Genomic DNA, 6,084 nt, shown 5'->3' with positions numbered 1-6,084 from the left:
TGTGGCAATTCACAAAACTGTGATGAGTTTGTTACCATGTTCAGTTAGTTTTAAACAATTCTACACATAATAAAATAGCCAGTGCACAACATGTGAATGTACATGGGGTTGAATAATTAGAAAATAAAAAACTTCACAAATATTCAATAGCAAGTATTGAATAGTAGAAAATATTGCTTACTGTTCAAATTTGGGATTGACTCAGTTTCACCAAAATATATATATATCTACATTAAAACGTTTGGTAATAATCTATTGACTGAACAGTATAAAAGTCAATGAATGATTGATTATATGGACAATATTTGGTATTATTGGATTTGGGGGAGGGAAAGGAAGACAGTAATGCAGGGACGATGAACAAAAAAAGACTTACTCATTAATCACAGAATACATCAGCCTATCACGAGGACCTGAGATAAAGGTTCAAAACCCTGTTCTGACCTTCTACATCTGTTCCTGATCATTTTAAGGATCAGAGTTGGAATTATCTTATTATTAAAGAGAAGTTCTGAAGAATGAGAGAGATAGTATTATATAAGTAAGAAAAAAATATCATCTGACACATATAAAACACTTACAGGCAGTTGAAAGATGTTTTAGATGATAAAAATGGACAAAAGGACTTGTGAATAGGTACTAATGACTATTGTTAAAATATATATTTTTCACTAGATGTGTTAAGTTTCTTCAGTGGAATTATGTGTAAAATTTTTGTGATCCAAAATAATTTTTAGAATTGTATTATTGTCTTCATTCTGTGAAGTTATTGTAGAAGTTTTTTGTCAGTTTCCTTTCGTTTTGTATTTGAGAATCTTTTGGGTATTATATTTTTATTAGGTGGAATATCTTTATTAGCAATTGGGAAATGTATTTCGGGTAGAGTAGACTTTAAGGTACCCCTTGTATTATGTATTATGGCGAAGTTGTTTGATTTATCGCCAAGTTGTTGTTTCATTTATGGTAGACTGAGTAGTTGAATGTTATGGAAACCCTATAGTGACGTAATCGGGTGCATGCATGATTCTGGGAAATTTTGAATCATGGGATGTTTTGTAAGCGTTTTTGTGGTGTGTGTTGGTTTGATTCTTTAGACGGTAGAATGGCCGAATGTAGTAAGATTAATCTGAAGTTTCTGTACGATTTGGAGCGAAAGGGGAAAAGAGCTTTAATTGACTGGTGTGTAAATGAAGGTTTACTTAGTAGCCATTATAAGTGTCCTGTATGTAGGAAGGATATGCGTCTAGTTGAACGTAAAAACTGTTTGGATGGATGTGAATGGGTTTGTAGGAAGAAAGGTTCAGATGGTCAATATGTGAAGCGTTCGATCAGAAAGAGTACTTGGTTTCAAAAAAGTCATTTGAGTATGATTGATATATTGATTTTTACGTGGTTCTGGGTGTAGGAAGCAAATTCGAAAATCATGGTAAGTGAATATTTGCTTTTGGTAGGGCTTAAATGTATAACATGTTTTTCCTTTTTTATGTTATTTTATTGTTTGGTTTAAAACTTATTTTATTGAGATTATGTCTTTTTTGTTTGCCTATATCGTAGAATTTGGTACTTCCTTTGACTTTTTAAGTGAAAATATATCGATGTGTACATGGGCAAAGTAAAGGGAGTGCGCAATGCAAGTTTGTGCAAGTCTGGGATTTTTTTTAAAGTGAAAATAGGTCGACGTGTACATGGATACAGTTAAAAGGGCCATTTTTCTGCAAATCGGGGAATTTTTTTTTTTTAAGTGAAAATAGGTCGATGTGTACATGGATAAAGTCAAAGAAGTACGCAATGCCATTTTTGTTCAATTCAGAGATTTTTTTTTTAAGTGAAAATAAGTCGATGTGTACATGGATACCGAGTTTGTGCAATTGTTTGTCTTGTTATTTTCGCTTCGTGTAGCGGCGATTTTCACAAGCCAAAATTAACGAGTCAAAGAATTGCACAAAATAGGTATCCATGTACCGATAAAATTCACCAAGAGGTACCCTAAAATATACTTTTACCTGTATTTCTTGTGCATTTAACATATCAGCAGCTTCTAGTTGTAGTGGTGCTGATTTTAGAATCCTGTCTAACACATCACATTATTTGTCAGATGATAATGAATCTACTAATTCTAAACATGTTTGATTTATTTCATTCTTTCTGTGTTCCAGTGAGAGGGTCTGCGATTTTTTTTTTCGGGGGGGGGGGGGGGCAAGTTAATTCAAAATTCATTTTCATCATCTATAATAAGTGGATAATTCATTATGTATTGTTGTAGTTGTAGTATAAGTAGCAGTATTTCTAGTGTGCTGATGTCAGTAATGTATTTAACAAGCAGCAGTATTTCTAGTGTGCTTGCACATACTCTACCTAACTTATAAGGTATTTCTCCCGCCTTCTTGGTGTGGTGATCTGCACACTGGGCACATATTCCAGAGGCCGCTGTTCGATTCCCGGCGATGGCATTGCTAATTTTTCATTCTCTCTTGCTTCCAATGTAAAATTCTAATGTCTGTAGAGTAGCGCCCGAACTTAAAGGGTGTTAGATGATTGTTCTCCACACTCAGGATTTGGCAATTAGGTCCCCTAAAATCCTCAGTCGCCCTTTAAAAGGGGGAGTATATATTATTCCACCTTCTCGGCATGGCTTCAAGGTGTGATGTGTATCCAGAGGTCCGTGGTTTGATTCCCGGCAAAGGCATTGCATATTTTTCATCTTCCAAAAAAATACCTAATATCTCTACAAACTGATGAATCAATACAGCTGCATATCAATCAATGAATGCATATCAATGCACTGTATGTGGCATGTACAAGTTTTGTTACTTTCATGTATAGTGCATATTTCTGTATTATGTGTTGATGAAACAGACCACCCATTCTCATTCTCTACTACTTATAAACATAGTGTTTCATTTGTTTTATGTTTGATTCTTAAACTCCTTATCTTACTTGTTAATTTACCTTTATTTGCTGTAATTAAGCGATTAATCATTGTGTTATCCAATCTCTTAACATTTTTTCCCATGAAGATAAATATATTTTAATGTTCGGTGCATTCGTTCGATGTGCATTTTTGTGTTAATACCACTGTGAAGTCTATAACAGTATGCCCAGCTAGATTTATTTTGTAAATAATATGTTTCAAAGTAATTTGCAAATTCAATAATGTCCGGATCTTCTTTAAATAATTTTATTGCTGCTTCTGTCAGTGTATGAAAAGTATGAATGTCGTTCTTCTAAGTGAGACCTACCGTATTTGACAGCATATAAGACACACTTTTTTTCCTAAATTTGGGCTCAAAAAGTTACCTGTGTCTTATACGTGAAGGACACAGTCTTTATACATGAAGGTAATTGCATTCAATAATTGTTTATTTGGCTTTTACGAAACGTGAGAACTAAAAGAAACCACGCTATTGAAACTTTTTTCCCTTGTGTGTGGCCGTCTAAATAAGAGTGCGTCTTTTATGCCATCAAACACGACAATAATTTTACATGTTTTTGCCTGTTTTTCAACACCATTGATTTTTTTTTAAAATTGTTTCTCCAGGTTCTATCAATATGCCATGCAAAAAAAAAGACGTTTCTGTAGTAAACCCATTTCAGACTTCCAAGCATTAAAAAAAGATTCAGCCATATCAGACATAAATATTTGTGGTTGTATTCGCACAACTTTTTCTTTAATACATGAAAAAAAAATTGATAGCACAGGTTGGTCACATTGATTAGAAATTAAAAATGCACCCAGGAATCCTTGCCGCAAATCATCTATTGCAAGTAAAGTTATGAGATCAAATCTGTATGCATTCACCCCATGTGTACCATCAATACATATACAAATCAGAATTAAATTTTTTCAGTATCTCTCTTTGTGCTTCTGTCATCATTATCAAAACAAAATCATTTCCTTTTAGAAATGAATATTGTGTACGTACAATATTCACTCGTGCTATGTTTTATAAAATGAAATGTATCGATGCTGATAATTTTGCATTTCAGGTACCCACGTATCTACACAAACCCTATCATTTTCATGTTTAACAGAATTAGAAGACAAATTGAAAGATATTTCGATGTTATAGAAATCTTGTTTTGTATGTAAATGAAACCTCTCAAGCCCAGCATCTCATAGAGAATTTCTAATTTCATCTAAAATATCATCCAGAGAAATTTTTGCTGCTATCTTTGATGCAATATTTTTTATTTCATCTGTTGTTGAAAATAAGTGACCTAAATCATTCCGATGCCCAGTATGTATTTTCTGATATGACACTACACATTTGCCATCTGTATGTTCTGTTACTTTTAATGCAGCTGCGCAATTTGTATTTATTTTATTGCTACCAATGATTTTTAAGTGATGCAAACCTTTACTTTCTGATATAAAATTTCCTGAACAGTGGTATTACACCATGTATATTAAATATGCTTACTCCATAAGAAATTTTGACTTCGTATTATTTTCAATTTCTGCCTTCCATACCAAAAAATCATTAAATGAATTAAATTCTAGTTCAGTATGATTCAAATCACTATCATGAACATTACTGAAATGAAGTAATTTCTCACTTTTCAAAATTAGCATAACATACAGGACACACACAATTACCTGTTAGAAGTATGAATTTTATTTTGATGATATTTCCAATTTTTTAGGTCACTAAATTTCAGATGGAAGTCCTCACATTTGTAGCTTGGTGATCGACTACTTTTTAAAGAATCATTAATGTAGTATTATTAGAGTGTAATGTGTTGGTATGGCATTTCAAACTGCATTTATTTTGGTACGTTTTTAAGTAATCAGAACATACAAAATTACTCTCAGCCACACTAAAATTATTTGCACAATCAACCATATTATTAGAACTTAGTTTTCAGAGACTCAATTAATGTAGTATTATTGTACAGAAATTTATATGCATGGCATTTCAAATTGTATCTATAGTTGAAAGTTTTAAACAATCACAGCAAACAAAATCACTCTCAGCTATACTAAAATCATTGCACAATGAACCATATCACTCACAACACAATCAGATATGAATTTATATGCATAGTGTTTCAAAGAAATTTATAAATTTATATAAGAAATTTATATGCATGGCGTTTCAAATTATATCTATAGTTGGAAGTTTTAAACAATCACGGCAAACAAAATCACAATCAGCTATACTAAAACCATTTTCACAATGAACCATATCACTCACAACACAATCAGAATTATCACACATACCAGAATTGGAATTATAGCACACAATTACTCCTTCCTGTTTTTGATTCGATTCGGAATCAAAAATACCTTTTGAGGAAACAGAAGTACTTGGCCCTGAAATGGGCAGTTTTTCTTGATTTTCTGCAGAAGATATAATAATCGAAGCAAAATAAAAAAGAGAACTGTATCATCAATCACACGCTACCACAGCAGTGCAAAGAGTAAAAGTAAATACGAGGCGCCTTCAGGAAAATGACGACATGTGCAGTAATCTGCGCAGATGTTCAGGGAGGAAACTAGCGCCTGAGGGGCTAGACGCTTGTGATAGTTGATGATGATGCTCGCGTTTTTCTACAAGGCATACTGAAACTACTTCACATAAAAAAATTTCACAACAGAACAATTCACATTATTCAAAAAGACAAATTTTCTCCCTTCATATACGGATTATAAGGAGCACTGTAGTTGCCAATGATGTACATTGTGTACAGAAATTGTGATCATTTGCATATTCCATTGCAGTATACACATGATGCAAATTTCATACTGTTTGGTTGCTTCCTTCATAGTGTTGCATTTTGAATGGCTAGGAGTTTAGTTTCAAAGCATATTCGAAATTCTTGAAAAAAGTTATTGTTTAAGGGGAGTTGCTTGTTTGCTTGAGGTGATGCTCATATTATGGTGATAAATATTCTTAATGATAAAATACACGTAATTTACATGTATAATATTAACCTTTTAATGGTAAGTATATGTAAATAAAATAAATATTCTTTTTCTGTTGGTAACTATAATTCAGCAGCATAGTGTATGTAATGAAATTCAGGTAGAAAAAAGTAATGGCATTCTCTCTTCATCCACATCATGTAGAATTTACCTTCAGC

The sequence above is a fragment of the Stegodyphus dumicola genome, chromosome X2 (genome assembly GCF_044657685.1).
Source record: "Stegodyphus dumicola isolate Sdum_Otavi_A_Nest chromosome X2, ASM4465768v1".
NCBI lineage: Eukaryota > Metazoa > Arthropoda > Arachnida > Araneae > Eresidae > Stegodyphus > Stegodyphus dumicola.
The sequence above is the reverse complement of the archived record's forward strand: the minus strand, read 5'-3'. Positions refer to the sequence as shown.